We start from the raw sequence: 19519 nt of genomic DNA on the forward strand, positions 1-19519 counted from the left end.
TGAGCTAAGCCAATCAGATTTCCCTTCTCAGTAACTTATTCTAAGAGATATGAAAGTTAGGTAGACTTGGATTAGAATGCCTGTGGGGGGCCATGTGCTTGATGAACTTGTAGGGGGTGGTGAGGAGAGGGTAGGGAGGAGTCTGCAGGAGAACAAAAGGGCGAAGTCACAGCATGAAGCAGAGATGAGATACACAAGGCAGCAAGAGAGGAGCCAGCAGACATGGGACATTATCCCAAGCCACTACCCTGCTGCCTGGCTATCCTTCCTTTGTGGAAGTCCGCCCCTCCCTCCCTTCCTTCTTCTCTCCTTCCTTTCTTTAGGATTCCTTCTTCTTTTAAAAAAAAAAATACTTTATTAGAGCAGTTTTAGGTCTACAACAAAACTAAATGGAAGGTGCAGAGATTTCCTGTATAGTCCCTGTCCCCGCACAAGCGAAGCCCCTCCCGTTATCATCTCCCAACACCGCTCACCACATGGTACATTTTTTACCAAGGGTGAACTTAAATGGACACATCATAATCACCCAAAGTCCATCCCTGTTTCTCTATAATACATTTCTCTTTACTTTTTATTTATTTTTTAAAGGTTTTATTTATTTGACAAAAAGAGAGAGAGCACAAGCAGGGGGAGTGGGAGAGGGACAAGCAGGCTCTCTGCCGAGCAGGGAGCCCACTGGACGCAGGGCTCGATCCCAGGACCCTGGGATCATGACCTGAGCCGAAGGCAGACACTCACCCGACCGAGCCACCCAGGCGCCCCTACATTTCTTTTTCTTAAATGACATGGAGTACTTTTTTTTTTTTTTTTTTTTTTTGCAGATGATGATTGCCATCTGATGCAAAGTTCAGATTTTGGCAGAAATGAGCCAGTGGCAGTGTATGAGGCAAAGGAGTAACACAGTTTGATTTGTGTTTCACAAAGATCTCTAACTGCAAAAAGGGGTCGGGGGAGCTGGTAACAGGCTCGAGCATTAGGTGGGCAATTGAGGATGAGAGCCTGTACTCAGGGAGCAGCAGGGAGGAGGGGGTGAGTCTGAAGAGATACTTGGGAAATAGAATTGATAGGTTTTAGTATCCCGAGTTGTTGGGAATCCAGGGTAGAAAGAGTTAAGGACAGTCCTTAGTTTCTAGGTCAGTGAATCTAAAGAGTTGCAAAACTGTTAATAGAGAAAATGAAGACAGGATCATGTTTTTGAAAGAAAGATACTAAGCTCAGTTTTAGACACACTTTACATCTGAGGAGCCCATAGCAACCTCCAGTGGGCATTGACAGTTTATTTCTAGAGGTCAACAGATGAGTTAGAATAAAGATGCGTGTAGGTAGCATCCACTCTTGACTAGATTAGATTCCAGAAAGAATTTAACATGAGGAGGGAGAGAAAGGCGGGAAGGCAGGCAGGAAAGGAAAAGTAACAGAAACATGGGAAACACTAAGACTGACTGGCCGGAGGAGGAACATAAGCCCGCCAAGGCATCTGAGAAGAAATGGTTGGAAGGGGAGAAAGAGAGCCAGGAGAGAATGAGTCGTAGAAGGTAAGGGAGGAGAGTTTTAAGCAAGAGGGAATGACCATATGGATCAAATTGTACATTGGGGTTAAATAAGATGAAAGCTGAAAGTAGTTCACAATATTTGGTATTTGAGGCATTGTCTTTAAAGAGAGCAGTTGCATCAAAATGGAGTAGTGGTAATAAGATGAGGTCATTGGGCACCTGGGTGGCTCAGGTGCATCTGCCTTCAGCTCAGGTCATGATCCCGGGGTCCTGGGATGGAGCCTCGCATCGGGCTCCCTGCTCAGCCAGGAGTTTGCTTCTCTCCCTGCCCCTCAGCCTGCTCATGCTCTCTCTCTCTCTCACTCTTTCTCTCTCTCAAATAAAAAAAATAATATGAGGTCATTTGGGTGAGGAGTGACTGGTTGGTAAGAAAGTAGGCAGAGCAAGAGACAGCTACCCTCTCTAGAAGTTTGGATGTGAAGGAAAAGAGACATCTGAGCAGAAGCTTAAGGATGAAGAGAAAGCCCACTGATTGCAAAATGATCTACTGCCTCATCCCTCCCTGACTCCACACCCTTTGCTATGCGACTCTGCAGCTCCTGCCATCAAGAAGTAGGGTCCATTTCCTTGTTCCCGGGCTGGCCATGCGACTTGCTTTTTTACCAGTACAATGAAGCGGAAGTGATAGTGTACCAGTTCCGAAGGCCTTGTGTACTTCTGCCCTGTCTCACTCGAAATCCCGCCTGGCTACCAGGAGGACAAGCCCATGTTCACTCCCTGGGTAAGTGATCGGTGGCCCCTCCACCCACTCCACCATAACTAATGACCCGCTGATTGCCAGGCACGTGAGTGAGATCGTCCTTGACCGCCCCGCCCCAGCTGACCCGCCAGCTGACCGCATAATTCATGAGGATGTGCAGTCAGTATTTCAGGCCCAGTCCAAGGCGGGGGAGCCTGGCCCAGCTCAACAGAATCGCCCAGGTGACTCACTAACCTGTGAGGAATAAAAATGCTTGTTGCTTCAAGCCATTGTTTTGGGGCACTTTGTTACACATCGACAGCTAATTGATTCGAGAGTATTGGGAGGTTTTCATTATCTTGCTTTGGCATGGGGGAGATTTGAATATATCCGCCCGTTGTAGGGGAAAAGACAGGTTTGAGATTCAAGAAAGGGAATAAGTAAAAGGAGGAGGGGACGTGACCAAAAGCTCAGGTGGAAGATTAGCCTGGGAAAAGGCAGAGACTGCCTTTGTTTCTGAGATACGAGAAGGAAGTGGGGATGGAAGACGGTGTCCTGGGCTGAAATTCTTTGCGTCACTTGGGCTTCAGCTAGGTGGCAGCTAGGGGGTGGCATCTCCGGACATGCTCGCAGTTTATATCCAACCAAAAATTAACGTCCGAAACTCACACGTTTCCACATCTGTCAAAGCTAAAAGGGGCGTCTGAGACAGATTTCCTTTTGTTTTCACTGGCGTGTCAAATGCTGCAGTGACAGCAAAGGAATAATCTTCAGTTTGTGTATAATGAGGTCTGAAATTTCCGTCTCCACACATTGATCATGAATCTTATTTCACTAGATAAACTGACAGCAGAGTCTCAGGTACTTAAACAAAATTTTGAAAAAAATCAACACAACCACCCACATCTATGATTTTTTTTCCTGCTGTCACTTTTATGGTTCAGTTATTTTGTCTATATGCACTCATTTCCAGTTATGTCTGGATTTCTCAACAGCCAAATCATTCCTTAATCCTAGACATATACTCCTCTATCCTGGAAAATGATTTAGTAGAAAGACAGCTGGCTTGGGAGGCACAAAAACAGAGTTCTAGTCTTGACTCTGCTGTTAACTAGCAAACTTATCCAAGCTAAGTCACTGAACCTGTTTCCTTATCTGAAAAATATATTCCTCCAACAGAAATTTATTGGTATCAGGCACTGTTGTGAGTGCTTAGGATACATCAGTGAAGAAAACACTGATGCCCTCAGGAGCTCACATTCTGGAGGAGTCAGACAATGAGAAATAAATGCAATAAACAGGATAATTATATCATATGATAGATGGTGAAAAGTGTTATGGAAAAAATTAAAAATAAAGTGGAGGTTGGGGCTGGAAGGAACTAAAACAGTTACCATGAAGTTATCTGGGGGAAGAATGTTTCAGGCAAAGTCCCTGAGTATTTCCTGTCTTTCTTGTCCTCCATACTCCATTTCTCCTTACTAACCTCAGAGGAGGTTTATAATGCATATAACCTATAGGCCAGTCTTCCATTACTACTCCATACATTTCTTTGAATAGCCAACAAATGACCATCCATTCACTTTGAACTAGTCCCATTGGCATTAGGTACAAGAGCCTCTCATCTTGCATTTACTTTCTGGGACCTCTTGTGGTATTTTCCTGCCATCCAAAAGGCTAGATCTGTATGTATTATGCCAAACATCACGTGGGCATTTCCTCCCAGCTCTGCACAGGACAGTGAAGCCAGCAAAGGGATCTTTAAAAAAGACATGGCTCTTGATAAAGTACCTACCATTTCCAAATGCCATTTATGTGCCAAGTAGCTTTACATTCTTTATTTCCCCTAATCCTCAGCACACTTCATCTTTCTCTGAGGTTAGCATTATTCCCACTTTACCGGTAATGAAACGGTGGTTCAGAGAATTTTGAAAACTTACTGTGGCCACACAGCTGCTAAGTCCCATGGTTAGAATTTGCTTCTCAAGCATACTTTCCATCAGCTGTACTGCACAGCTTCCTTTCTTCCTAAGTGTCCTTTAATCCAGCTGGAAAACCAGATATACATGTATGAGAAAACAAGAGGGCGGTTTTAAGGCCTGTAGCATGGTGGTGAAGAGCTTGGCTCTGCAGTCAGACAACCTGAGGTCAAACTCCAGTTCTGCCGTGTTATAACTGTGTGATGAGGGGCTAGTTACTTAACTTTTCTGAGCCTCCCTTTCCTCATTTGTAAATATGCATAACATGAGTCCCCATCTCATAAAGTTGTGTGTGTGTCGGGGGGACTCAATGAAATAATTCACATAAAGTCCTTAGCATAGTATCTCTTATATAACTCTAACATAGGTTAACAATTATTCTCATATATTATTGATGGATTTTTTTTTAAAAAGCACATGTATATATTAAAATATCTCTAGAAGGCTCAGGAACTGGAGACTAACTTTTCACTTTGAGTATTTGTACAATGTATACATTTAAACGTTGGGCCAATGATATTACTTATTCAAGAAAACAACCTGACAACTAGACAGCTTTAAAGAAATACCATTATTATTATCATCATTGTAAGGAATTTGGAGTAATAATAATTATTCCATAATTTATTTGGATAGACAGATTTGGAGGAGGTTTTTTGAAGGAGATGTTTGAGCAGGGCCTCGAAGCGCAGGTATAGCATTTTGATGACAGAATAACGAACTGAGAGGCATTTTACGTGAAAGATTCTTGCAGGGCAGAGCATACAGGCAGGAAAGAGTAGCCAGCAAATGCAGTTCCATTCAGTGATAATTGTTTGGTGCTGTGGTAACAACTAATACAGGTGATAGTGTTTTTCAGATACCTGTAATAGAAAAGAGAGGGTGTAAGTGAAAAATTGCCTAAACACTCCACTCAAACACAAAAATTGAGAAAGATTGCTGGTTGAGGCCAATTCCATGAGCCCTGCTGCCAGAATTATTCCGGTTCATCAATCCAAATTGAGCTGGAGGCACCTTTGACATCCCCCTCTTTCTGCCTGCAGGTCAGCTGTCTCCAATCCTGAGGTCATCACTCATCAAGAGGGGATAATCCCAAGGACAGCAGGACCTGCTTCATCGCTTGGATTTAGGAGTGAGAAACCCATCAGGCAACTAAACAGTAACAATGACCCACCATTAAACACACTGAGAGAAGTGCATGATGAGGAGATTGTACAAGAAGAATCCCGGAGCTCTTGCTGACAACGCCTATGGAGACGCTGACCACTGTGAGCTCTGCCCATTGAACTGCAGTAAAAAATCTCCCCCTCCCCAGAGATGCTTGGATGCAGGCACAATATCAGTTCAGACAATGGTCTGTGTGTGGACTTAGAGTGGAAAGAATTTGGACTGTGGGGTAAACAGACCTGGGTCTGAACTGTTATTCTGCCACTTCCGTGTAGTATGTTTTAGCAGCATTAAAAAAAAAAAAAATCTCTCTCGGCCTCAGTTTTCTTGTCTGCAAAATGGGTCATATACCTCCACAGAGGTATACATCTGTAACAGTGTTTGAAAAGCACAAGCTAGGTACTCTCTTTATGGAAGAAGAGTAAGATGGGGGGCCAAAAAAGGAACTGGCACATACACAAAACTTTTCTCAGAATTATTTTTTGTCCTAGGTACTCTACCTCAGAACGTATGCTTATTTCTTTAGTTTAGCTACCAGGGAAAAAGAGACAGAGAAAAATGGAGAAAGGCAGGAAGTCAGATTCTGGCTCTTACACAAGAAAATTCACTCTACATAATCTTCAGACAATGTTGCTGTCCTTCCTCAAACACTGGGCCACAGGCATCATGCCAGAGAAGTCAGCAGCCTGGAAGATATTTTAAACTGATTCTGGGGCTGAACGACAGCCCATTTGCTCCATATGCCACTGACACGTTAATCTAGGCAAGGCTGCTAGGCACCTGGGGACATCCATGCTAAAATGCCATTTAGGGAGGACACGCCGAGTCCAGTGGCAGAAGTTCACCAGTGCAAAGTGGAGGGCAACCGAGAAGATAGAAGTGGCAAGGAGGAGTGAGAAGGAGTGTGGTGTCTAAGCATTGGAAGATTTTCTGAGTTTCAGACACTTCATTTTGCTTCTGTGAGAGCTGCAGATTCAACAAAACATCAAAACCGGGTATTTACTGGCTGGACAAATGAGTATCTGCTACTTTTTGCACCCATTATACCACGTGGCCACGCTTCTATCCCCTGGCAAATACTGGGCGATGCTCTAGTCCACTAGAATGAACTCCTTTATCCCTCCTGTTTGGTCATAAAAAGCAAGTGGCTGCTGAGCGACTATAGTAGATGCCCCAGTGTCAGACTTTCCAGGATCCAATTTGGTGGGAGTACTCTGGGCCTTTGGTCTCCCTCTTCCCTTTGCCCAGCCCTGTTTTTTGGTTACTCTGAGCAATAATGAGCTTCTCCACCCCAGCATGAGGACAGGCTCACAGCTAGCACATGAAAAAGGCTGAGCTCGTGTGGGGCAACTACTCTATTTCATGGGCAGATCACACATCTGTTTTTTCCCTTCTGCAATGCAACTACACTAATGATTTTTTTTTAAGTAGAAATAAGGCAGTACTGTGGCTTTCTGAGAAGAAAGTCACACTGCAGGAAAACTGCAACAGACATCATAAAAGGAGCTGGAATGAAATGCCCACCCACTCTTGCCATTGGAGCAAATGATTTCCAAGAGCAAAAGAATCATTCTTAGGGGATCTTAATAAACAAATAGAATCACCGCCCTAATTATTTTCTTTCAGGCAAATGAAACTTTTAAAAATCAACTCTTCCTGTTCATGTTAGCTATTTTGCATAAACAGAAGAATCTGAAAGGTTATAAAAATAAGATTAGGCCACCCAAGAACGTGGGAGCTCCCCAAAGTTCTCTATGGTGAGTAGTTCAGAGTTGTCATTGTTGAGGATGGGCTGTAGAATCAGCCCATGATTCAAGGCCAGAGCTCTGTCCCTTATTCCCTAATGACCACTGGCAACTTTCTCCAAACCCCCCAACAAGTCTCTGTTTTTTTGTCTGTAAACTTGCACAGAGTAACCCCAACTTCCAGGGCTCTTATGAGAATTCAAAGAGAAGATCTGTGTGTGGTGAGGAGCATACTTTCTGGCATGTGGTCAGGGGATCTATGTTAACATTATTGACCTGATCTTGGGAACTACATGTCACTTATGTTTTTCAATGGAGAGACGTTATTTCTATGAGTTCTTAGGAAAGACCAGATAGATGTTTTAATCACAAAATAATAAGCATTTTCTGAACCTTTACCACTAGGCCCACTGGGCTGTGTTATGCATTATAAAAGATTTATAAGAAGTAGAAGAGTTGTTTTTTTGCTTAAGAGTGTTTAAACCACTGAAGAATAGTAACACCAATCTTATCCAAAACCCAATGTTTGGCAACTCCATCTTAAATGGGATCCATCTTTAAACCCATCTTTTTTTTTTTTTTAAGATTTTATTTATTTATTTGACAGAGAGAAACAGAGCGAGAGAGGGAACACAAGCAGGGGGAGTGGGAGAGGGAGAAGCAGACTCCCAATTAAGCAAGGAGTCCAAGTGGGGCTGGATCCCAGGACCCTGGGATCATGACCTGAGCCGAAGGCAGATGCTCAACTACTGAGCCACCCAGGCGCCCCTTTAAGCCCATCTTAAATGAGATCCTAAACACCTTACTGCAATAGTCCTTACCTGGTCTCCTTGCACCCATCCTTGACTCGCTACAGCCAATTCACAGAGCACTAGCATCTTTTCAAAATTTGGTGATGGTTCCCTATTTTACAAAGAATGAAATCCACAGTCTTCACTTAAGTGCCCTTCATGGTCTGGGCTCCAGTTACCTTCCAGAGCATATCTCTTATTACTCTCTCCTTTGTTCATGCCCCTTCATCTGTACCAGACTCCTCAAATGCACCAAATGTGCTCCTGCTTCAGAACCTCTGGACTTGCTAATGTCTCTCTCTGGAATGTTCTTCCCCACGTACCCATATGGCTTGCTCTTCTACTTTATTTAAGTTTCTTTTCAAATGTCACATAATCAGAGAAAGCTTCCCTGACCACTCTTTTTAAAATAATCACCCCACCCTGCTCTTCTCTATGCCCTATTGTGCTTTATTTTTCTTCACAGAGCCTTCAAGACTTGACAAAAGAAGCCTGGCTGGTTCAGTCAGTGGAGCATGCAACTCTTGATCTCGGGGTCGTGAGTTCAGGCCCCATGTTGGGCACAGAGCTTACTTAAAAAGGGGGGGGTAGGGAAGGTTAATGTAATGAGCTCCAATCCCCACTGCTTCAACTGGTCCCAAGACTGTAATTGATACTTATCATCTTCATCTTCTACTCATTGTAGATTTCCCTCACCCTTTGCCCACACTTCAGCTGGTCTAGGTTGCTTTCTAGGTGGGGTGACTTAGATCTGCATCCCCAAGGGGTCTGAGTTGCTTTCACCCTTTTGTACTGAGGCGGCTGCAGTTCCAGTTCCAGTTCCAGTTATCAGGTATGGTGTTACCTCCAAAAGATGGTTCACTGAGTCCCTGGGTCCTAGATCATATTCTTTTCTGCCCTACTACCTCAATTGTATAGTAGGAACCCCAGTTTCTCATAGTAATCAAGTCAATTGTCCTTAATAAAATTTCACAAGTGCATCATTGAGAGTGATAGTGAAAAGAACCAATCTGATTTCTACCCACTGATTCCTGGACCCATATATTCTAGCTTTAGAGAATCAGCACCATTGGTTCTGTATATACGGCATGCTGGAGGATGCAGTCCAACACTATAGGGTATTATGCTCAAGCTAGCACCTTAAATGCAGCTTTAATAGGCCATTCCATTATTCTACTAGCTGGCTATCTCTGGATGATCAAGTATATTGCAAGACCAGTCAGTCTCATAGTCATGTGTCCATTGTCACGCACTCTTTTACTATCAAATGGGTCCCTTAGTCTGAGGCAATGTGTGGGATCCCATACCGGCAAAGAAGGCATTCTCTAAGTCCTCAGGTAGTAGTATTGGCAGCAGCACTGTGGTTAAGGGAGGTAAAGCCATATCCAAAGGAGGTGCCAATTCCAGTAATGGAATTGGGTCTGCTGGAATCAGCTTGCCAAGTAATTGACTAATCTCCTTGAGGATGGGGCTTTCTCTGTGCCAGTGTGTGCTGCTGACAGGATGGATATTCAGCCATGGCAGGAACTGTATTAGTCTTGGTGAAAGAGAGTTGATACTGTTGTGTGTCCACACTTCCTCTCTCTCCCTGTCATTATGGCCATGTCATTCATGAACCCACTGCACAGTACTGGAGTGGGCATGGAGAGAGGCTCATTGACATCCAGAAGACAGGTCATCCTCTCTACTTGGTTGTTGATGTTGTTGATGTTCTCTTGCCTACTGCCTCCTACAAGACAGTTATCTTTGTTGTGTTGTAGTATAGCACATGATTAAATAAACATACTTTGGAGAGACTGAGCTGCTTTGAATCCTAGCTCTACTGCTTGGTCAAGTTCCTTAACCTCTTAATCTGTGCTTTCTTCATCAGTTAAGTGGACGTAGTAACAGTACCTACTTCACAGATTTGTATGAGGATTAAACTAATTAATTTACATAAAATACTTAAAATGGACCTGGCTCTTAATAAGCCCCAATAAATATTAGTTATTGTTATTATTAGGGAAAGTGCAAATAATGGCTTTAACAGCCTAAGGAAACCTAACTAGAACAAAATTAGAAGAATAGGAAGCATTGAGCAGTTAGGATAAAACAAAAAAACATATTTCCGTGCAAAAAGTTCAGAACAAGTATTCAGTCGTGTTCTGCAAAAAGTGCCCTGAGGTATCTGAAGCATCTCAGAGATATTCACTCAGCATAAATTCCTTTTAGCCTCAGAGCGAAGAAAACCAATGGAACAATAGTGGCTATGTTGACATGATCAGAAAAAGCAGTGGCAAAAAATCCTGTTGGTCGGCTCATCTCCTTTTAGAATTATACCCACATATGGGTTGCTTGGGCCTTTTCTCATTTCTCCAGTGTACGGCTGGATTAACCAGGCAAATGCAATCTGCCGCCACATCAGAGGAAGAATATTTCCATGCACAAAGGGCTACAGCTGTCACTGACCACCCCCATGCATCCTGAGAATAGTATGGTTTGCAGCAGCCAAGTTTTTTGGGGAAAAGGACTCCTCTTCCTACCTGAGCTGCCTACCAGGTTCCCTTTATACTGATTGTGCTGTGTATGAATAGAACAGTGTGTTGAAGATTCCAGGCACTGAATGGGGTTGAGAGAATATCAGAGCATTTTGAGGTTGGTTTGACAAGATATCCAAAATATCATGAAGAGTTTCCTTTTTGGTCTTCTGCCTTCAAGGTGCACTCTCTCCAATGCTGAAGTTCTTTGTGAATCTGCATTGGCAATTAGCGTGAAGACATAAATGACCTTTGGCAATCATTAGCTCCTTAATCATCATCTGCCTTCCCTTTATTCTCCAACAGATCCTGACCCACTTCATTTTTGTGTTGTAAAAACCTTCCATTATTTTCTAAGTTCACAAAGGGCCTTTGTAAAAAGAATTTTCTTTTATTATGAAAGTAATACTTGCTTATTAGAAAAAAAATCAGATTAGAATGGTACAAAGTGAAAGTAAAGTTTCCCTCTCCACTTTATACCAAGAACCACCCTCAGGTTCACCGCTCCCTAGAAGATCACCATTGACAATAGCAAATGGTGCGTGCTTCAAAGAGGATCAGACCCCTGACACACACACTCACAGATCTGGGCTCTTGTGCAACTTCCTCTTTTTATTGAACAATATCGAGACTATCTTTTCATGTGTCCACATAGATTTACCTTGTTCTTTTTAATGACTGTAGTATATTTGTTAGTGTGGTTTTTACCATAACCAATCTCCTATTAATGGATACTTAGGACGTTTTCGGTTTTTCTCTATTACAAACCATACCGGTATGAACACCCTTTATACGTACATCATTGTGTAATTGTGAAAGTGCATCTCTAGGATAAATTCCCAGAAGACAATTTTGCTGAATCTGATGGTTGTGTACACTTAACATTTTGACAGATATTGTTAAATTTCTCTCTAAAATGTGGAACCAATTTACACTCCCATTAGCAGTATATGAGAGTGTCTATTATCCCACTCACTCCCCAGGGCCCTGAGTTGCCCGAGGAAGTGGCATGGGCTTTCAAAGCAAGCAGACCTGTGTCTGAATCTGGCTCTGCCATTCATGAGCTGTGCGACCTCTTTTAAGTCACTTGGCCCCTCGGGGCCTCAGTTTTATCACCTATAAAATGGAAAAAAATCATGTCTTCTGGGTATGTTTGCTGTGATAATTAAGTGAAATGACACAGGTGAAGAACCTAGTACAGTGCCTGCCAGGCAGTAGCCACTCCGTGTGAGCCATTTCCCTTAGCTGCAGTTCTGCAACATGCCATTGTTGTTTACACTTGCTTCCCATTGCTGTCTCCTCCTCCCAGAGTGCCCTTTTTTATTCTCATGGTGAAAATTCTCACAGTGCTGTAACAAGAGACATGTATGCTGGGTTCTGAGAATCACTTTCCTTTTCTTATTTCATCTATGTTTTTTATGCATGTTGTCAGAGAGGTGATGACACTTTTCCAGGGCTTCATGTCCAGGAATGTGATTATCTTTAGTTACTAGAACTGATAAGTTAACTACTAGATTGCGTTTGAATTATTTTTGTGTAAATTCACCAAGCCTAAAAGGTTATAGAGGATTGAGTAATAAAGTGACTCTTATGAGTTACAGGGTGACTGACATTTCTCCTTTAGAAAAAGATTTCTGGAGAATTCCTGATAGAGGATTATGTATAACTGCCCCCCAACCACCGCTTGCCCCCAATACCTATGATCTCATACAAAAAACCTTGAAAAATAACTGGCAGCTTCTATTCATTCTCAACCTATGTAAGCTCAAGTAGTAGCAATTCAATTATTGGGTGATGCTCATAGCTACATTATATACATTCCCTGCATAAATTCATAGTTTCTTCTGATTTCTAAGAGCTTCTGGACTAACCATTGAAGACTGGGGGATTCTGGCTTGGCTGATTCACTACCTAGCTACTCAATCCCACTTTGACTATTTGTTTTTATTATTAAGACCTGGATAAAAAAAAAAAGATATGGAAGAACTAAAGAGAAGACCACCCAATTAGGTCCTTTAACTTTATCAGGAAAGGTTGTACCCAGTGAAGAGGAAAGGAAAGCAGACCTATTCAAAGATATTTCCTTCTCCACTTGACGTTCATTCTTCACGGATCTTCCTCAGTTTCTGGGAGGAAATTCAGCTCATAAAGCTTGGATGGCTTCGTGTTGCAGAGAATGAGATGCGATGCTCTCTGCAGAAAGGCCACCTTAAACCTGCCCAGTTAAAAAGATCTGTATGAGCTTTGACTGCAAAGAGATTTTAGTTTTAGCATGAAAAGCCAATATCAGATCATTTGAATTTATTTTCCACTTCAGTTTACCCATCTGCTCCAGGAAATCTGATTTAAATACATTTTATCAGAAGCCTTCCACAGGCACCAAGTTACCTAGCAACTCCAAGTTTCCTTTAGTGAGTTGCTTCCAACATAAAGGGTGTTCACAACTTGGGGAGGATGTGTTTTTAGCCCTCAAAGTTTACGAAGCAAGAATTAAATATTGAAACTGCCATTCTCACTCTGCATGAATGTAGAATCTATTTAAATTACATAGAGTCTTGGGGGCTGTATTTCTAAAGAGAAATTTTTAATTAACCTACATGACCATAAACTTGAATGAAATAGTTCTGTTTAATTTGCGCTAACCAATCCAAGTGCAGCATTGCTCAGCTCTAATTTAGGATCTTTAACAAAATCTAACTTGGTGCTTTGCATTTTATGCCTGCTTTGGTACGTCAAAAAGATTTAGTTTTTCTGGACCTTGGCAAATAGATCCCTCAGCTCCATTATGAGGATATAGGCTCAGAGCTCTGGGTCTGATGGTGGGTCGAACACATGCAGAAACATCACTCTTCTCGAAATGCATAGGAATGATAGGTAAAGTATTAAATATATATGCAACTCTGTAATCTAAAACAAAAAAGGAACGTTTTTATGGATTAGAAATGGGAAGGAAAACTCAGTGGTTAGCAAGGACTAAAGCTGCACAGCCCGTGGGGAGCCAAGAGTAGATAAGGCCCCCAGGGCTAGAGTCTTAACACCAACTGGGATCTGGGACCCAACACCCCCACATGAAGCAGGAAGTTAAAACCTCTTTGCCTGCTTGTGAACAGGAACAAAAATCATTTTGCCCGTTACCCTAGTGTACAACCACAAATGTACCATTTGCTATGCCCAACCAAATTATTATTCAAAAGTAAGGATGAAATAATTATATTTTCAGACAGACAAGGACTCTGGAAATTTATTTTCTATTTGTTTGTCTTAAGATTTTATTTTTAAGTAATCTCTACACCCAGTGTGGGGCTTGAACTCACAACCCCAGGACCAACAGTCAAATGCTCCACCGACTGAGCCAGCCAGGTGCCCCAAGGACTCTGGAAATTTAAAACCCTCAGGTTCTCACAAATCCAAATCAGTAGTACAGTAATATGACTATAATATGACTAATATTTTTGTGCTTAAAACAAGTTGGAACTAAAATTCTAGACAATTACATGAGCATTAGTTGGGGTGGAAGGGTGGGTAGTTTTGAGGAAAATTACATTGTTCAAGAAGTTTTGTCTCATGGGGTGGCTGGGTGGCTCAGTTGGTTAAGTGTCCGGCTCTTGATCTCAGTTCAGGTCTTCATCTCAGGGTCATAAATTCAAGGCCCATGTTGGGCTCCATGTTGGGTGTGGCACATACTAAAAAAAAAAGTTTTGTGTTGTATATTATAAGTACATATGTAGAATTTTAGAGGATATGGACTGTGTTTCTGACTGAGGTCTTGAAGTCTCTGGCACTAACTCATACTAAGGAGACATAAGATTTGAGGAAACATTGAGCAGAATCATTTTCCATCAGTAACAAAATTTGGAGAGGGAACCATGACTTCAGATCTATAGAGGAGCTAAATTACCATCAACAGAGCAGATTTTGAGCCAACAGTATGAAAAGGCCTAGAGCAAGGCATTGTGGGTCACTGAGATGACACGTTGCAGCTTAGGTCAGTCAAAGTCAAACATGCCTTTTAGTAGACTAAGGCAGCTGTTCTCAAACTTTCTTGTTTTAAGACCCCTGTACACTTTAAATAATTTTGGTGCTCCAAAGAGCTTTTGCTTATGTGGGTTGTTTAGAGATTGATATTTGCCATACTAGAAATTAAAACAGAAAAGTTGACATTTTCCATATTAGAAATTAAAACAGATAAAAACTCAGTAGTACACAGGGCACATTCCATTCACTGTCATCACATGTCATGTATCCTCTGAAAACTCTCTGTAAATATGTGATAGAATGAGAGAGAGAAAGGTAAAGTCTTGATATCGTTATGAGAATAGATTTGGCCTCACAGACCTCCCTGAAATGGTCTAGGATCTCCCCAGATCTCCCCAGAGGTCCCCAGACCTATTTTGAGAACTGCTGTTTTAAAGGGTAGAATATACCATATACTCTTGCAATCTTAACTTGTATGTCAGGTCCACCTCCATCTGATTTAAGCCCCAGATGTGTTTTCTGCTCTTGCTCTTTTCCGAGCTCACAAAACTCATTGCCAGAAACACACTTGGCATTTATTTGGACCATCCATGATAGGCTTGTTTTGTTCCATAATTTGATTTCTTTAATAGATGTTCTTCAATTTGAATCAGAACAAGGGCAAGACACACGTATACTCATTCTTTTTTTCCTAAAGGAATTGATACGGGATCCTATGAAGTCATTAAGAATGAATAGTGGTTATAATGGCTCTGAATTTATAAATTAGTTGTAACCGTAATAGCTACTCCTATAATGATTAGCAAATTATTTTATTGGGCAAAAGGGATCACACCAGATCGGGTCCTTCTGTATTACTGATGGTCAATAATGTTTGAATGCAGTCACAGTCCAAGGCCAGAAACGTGGATCTTCCTTAGTTCCTAACTTCTCATCTCCGTCTAACCGGCCAATAATTCCTGTCGGTTCTACTTTGGAATCCTGTCCCCTGAGGGGCTCCATCCTTCTCATTCCTACCGTCCCTGCATCAGTGGTGTCTCCACCACTTTTTCTAGAGTATAGGGGTGGCTTCCTTATTGGGCTCTCTGCGCCTGACCTGTTATCTCTTCTTCTTCCAGCACTCATGCTACTCAGTCACTGGAGTTGTTTTCCTGAAAAACTTTTTGACTTTGGCATAGTTGCTGTGTAAAAATCACCCATGACAACCAGTTTTCCTCTTTCTGGCTGCCAGAAGATAGCGCATTTTACTTACCTAACGCAGTTGGCTGAACGACAGTTTTCGGAGTGGATGCACTAGTCCCATGTGGCCGCGGGCTGACAGCCAGGAATAAGATCACCTAATTACATAGTCAAAGGACTGCAACTACCTGGGAAATAGAGACTACTTGGCAGAAACAATTTCTAAGTTCTTTAAAGTGATCTGGAAGAGCAGACTGCCCCAGCTGCTGCAGATTGTTAAACTGCTTTTTTCCTTTTTTTTTTCCTCCGACTCACTCTATGCTTTCACTTTGTCTATGGAAGAATATCCTGGCATAGTACCTACCACAAAATACCCATCAGTGGTGCTCAACTGGGGCAGGTTTGACACCAGGAGACCTTTGGCAACATCTAGAGGCATTTGTGGTTGTCACACTTGGGGGGGCAGGTGCTCTTGGCATCTAGAAGATAGAGGCCTGGGATGCTGCTAAACACCCTGCAATGCACAGGATGAAGAATTATCTGGCCCCCAGTGCCAATAGTGTGAGGTTGAGAGACCACCCAGGTACGCGGCAAATACTAAAGTGTAGTTTTAAAAATATATGTAATACTTTCTTTATATACCTTCCCTAAATACCTTAATAACTTACATAACCATTTGCAACCATTTGCTTGATTTGAGTCAGCTTCTCAGATGCCTACAGAATAAAGTACAGACTCTGACACGATGTTCAAGACCCTTCCAACTTTGCTCCTGCTTCCAGGGCTGCATCTGGCTTCGCATACCGCGGTGTGCATGCTGTGTGCATTAGGCTACACTGCGTTAAAGGGCACAGTTCCCTGCGGTGCCACACCCTTTCACACCTTTGTGTGGGCTCTTCTCTCACTAGACTACTCTTTCCTCTTACTCACCAGCGAATTTCTATTCATTTTTAAGGACCCAGCTCAAATAAAGCCTTCTCTGATACCCTCTCCTCTTCTATGCACACTTGTCTCTCAAGCTGTACCTCTTTTTGTATAGTACTTGTTTGTTTGTCTGCCTCTGCTACTACACTGTGAATTTTTAAATATTTTATATTAATTTGAATTGACAGAAGTTAGCACTGGGCCTGGCACATGGTAGGTGTTCAAAATTATCTTTCAAGTATATGTGTAGGTGCTTCTATATGTGTGTACATAGACATGAGCGCATACATGCTTGCACACACACATTTGGCATTTTGACAGAGGCTGGCTGAAGATAGATTTCATCACCATAAGTCAATCAGAGAAAGACATGTATCATATGACCTCACTGATATGAGGAATTCTTAATCTCAGGAAACAAACTGAGGGTTGCTGGAGTGGTGGGGGGTGGGAGGGATGGGGTGGCTGGGTGATGGATATTGGGGAGGGTGTGTGCTATGGTGAGTGCTGTGAATTGTGTAAGACTGATGAATCGCAGACCTGTACCTCTGAAACAAATAATACAATATATGTTAAAAAAAACAAAAGAAGGTAGTAGGGAGGGGAAAATGAAGGGGGGGAATCGAAGGGGGAAACGAACCATGAGAGGCTATGGACTCTTGAGAAACAAACCAAGGGTTCTAGAGGGGAGAGTGGTGGGGGGATGGGTTAGCCTGGTGATGGGTATTAAAGAGGGCACGTACTGCATGGAGCACTGGGTGTTATACGCAAACAATGAATCATGGAACACTACATCAAAAAAAATAAATAGGAAAAAATAAAGGCACATTATTTAAAAAAAAAGATAGATTTCATCACCATTACTATGCAAGATAACTCCTCCCAGACCTTGCATGGTATTCCTATGAGAGGAATTTAAATCAAGATGCAAAGAACCAGGGGTGCCTGGGTGGCTCAGTCAGTTGAGCATCCAACTCTTGGTTTCAGTTCAGATCATGATCTCAGGGTCCTATGATCGTACGCCATGTTGGGCTCTGCACTCGGTGGGGAGTCTGCTTGAGATTCTCTGTCTTCCTCTACCCCTCCCCCCAAAAAAGATAATTTAAAAAAAAAAAGATTCAAAGGACCAAAATGAGAAAACAATCTGTGTAGAATACATCTCCAGCTGAAGGACACCTAGTAAACATTCCAGAATTGTACATGGAATGGCATTTCATCAAAAGTAAAGCCACAGTTGCCCATGTTTTTCCTAGAATGTGACCCTGAAACTGTTCACCAAGTGAGAGCTGGGAATTCTGAGGCATGAGTGAGTGTGTGCTCTGTATGCACCTACATAAGAATAACACTTGCTGATAAATCTGCTAAAATCTGAATTCTATATCCACTGATCATTTGTCTTAACTTTATTCAAACTCATCCAATATTTATCAAATCATGATGAACAAGTCACGTGTGACTACTGATACACAAACTGGGGAGTTGTAGGGCAAGAGTTCCTTGGTCTGTTTTCTCCCACCTGTAAAATTAGGGTAATGATTTGTACTCAAGAGGTCAGAGGAGGGGTGCCTGAAGGGCGCAGTCAGTTAAACATCTGACTCTTGATTTTGGCTCAGGTCTGATCTCAGGGTCGTGATCTCAGGGTTGTGAGATCAAGCCCTGTGTCTTGCTCTGAGCTCAGTGCAGTCTGCTTAAGACCCTCTCTCCCTCTCTCTCTGCTCCTCCCTCCACTTAAGGGCTCTCTCTCTCTCTCTCTCTCCCTTCCTCTCTCTCTCAAATAAATAAATAAATCTTTAAAAAAAAGTCAGAGGAAAGTGGATCATGTGCAGAACCCAATTCTGTTTGAATCCAGAATTAATCTGGAACATATATATTATGTATATATCTCACACAATGGAGATATAGGAGAGTCAGAAATATAATATTACTACATGAGTCTTATTAATTTTTAAGTAATTACTTATGGTTTCTTTTGGACTGGGATCTGATTCCCTTCTGCTCCTTTTTCATTGTTGTAGAGGATAAAAAAAAGCTTTACACTTGGATATTCATCAAAGTCTTGGTAAAAGAAAGGAAAGGAAAATATTACCTAATATCGAGCATTTTTAAAGAAACTACTATTGGAGATCAACAAGTATAATTCTGGTTTTCAAAAGAATAAAAGGTGGGTTCCCCAGACTATGATGTGAAAGCCAAAGATTAAGTTTGAGAATTCGGAGCCTCAGATTGGGGAACACAATGACATGGAAGGTTTGTCACAGGCCATAGAGGGTTCTTAGGTTGGAGGTCATTTGAATCTCTACAGCATCAAAATGAATTGAGAGGCCCAGAGTATAGACCCAGTACTAATTAAGTACAACTATTGTACTTCTGCTAACGGGTTTCCATGACCCTGACAGATCAACAGAAAAGGAGAACTTTGTGACTCAACAGATGATCAGTGTAGAAAAAGCTAGATTATAAATGGAAAAGGAAGCCCAATTGAACTATAGCACCAAAAGAAAAAGTATACCTGGTTGGAAAGCTTTGAAGTACCAACACATAGCTCTGTTTTGTAAAAATGCATCCAGGGACTGCAGACACAAGCCCTTCTTAGTCACTGTGGACTTGGAAACCAATGGATTTAAGGACAGGTGGAAAGTCACAACCTGTCGGTAAAGAGAGGAGCTTCTCTATTCGAAAGCATTAGAGCAGAAAACATTATGTAGGGGCTTAAAGAGTGACATCAAGACCAAAGAGTGGCAATTACAGGGGTTTGGAATTTGGGCTCAACATAAGAAAATATTTTATAATAGCAATCCCTGCTATAGAAGGAAATGACCTCCCTTAGTGAACAGTGAGCAACCTGTCTCTGGAAATGCTCAGGCAGAAGCTGCATAGAGATGTTGACGTGGGTTTTGAGCATCAGATGGGCAGACCACTCAGCAGATACCAGCAGAACTCTGCCACGTGTGAGGAACTCCTCTCTGCCTTTGTGGTTCCTTTGGCTCTTGAAGTCTGGTTTAGATGATTGC

At 42.1% G+C, this 19519-nt stretch overlaps 1 long non-coding RNA gene across 6 annotated transcripts in view; it reads left to right on the forward strand.

Annotated features, from left to right (window-relative positions):
• Positions 1–5675, forward strand: part of LOC114196852 (uncharacterized) — a 62598-nt gene extending 56923 nt beyond the window's left edge. For all 6 annotated transcript variants that reach the window (XR_003606805.2, XR_015767968.1, XR_003606803.2 and 3 more), the window contains 2 exons: positions 2090–2274; positions 5255–5675. This is a non-coding gene — a long non-coding RNA (uncharacterized LOC114196852). The remainder of the gene's footprint in view (positions 1–2089; positions 2275–5254) is intronic.
• Positions 5676–19519: the final 13844 nt, after the last annotated feature.

This window comes from Eumetopias jubatus, unplaced genomic scaffold (assembly GCF_037043125.1).
Source record: "Eumetopias jubatus isolate StellerSeaLion01/CBP00866 unplaced genomic scaffold, mEumJub1_p1.0 scaffold_4, whole genome shotgun sequence".
NCBI lineage: Eukaryota > Metazoa > Chordata > Mammalia > Carnivora > Otariidae > Eumetopias > Eumetopias jubatus.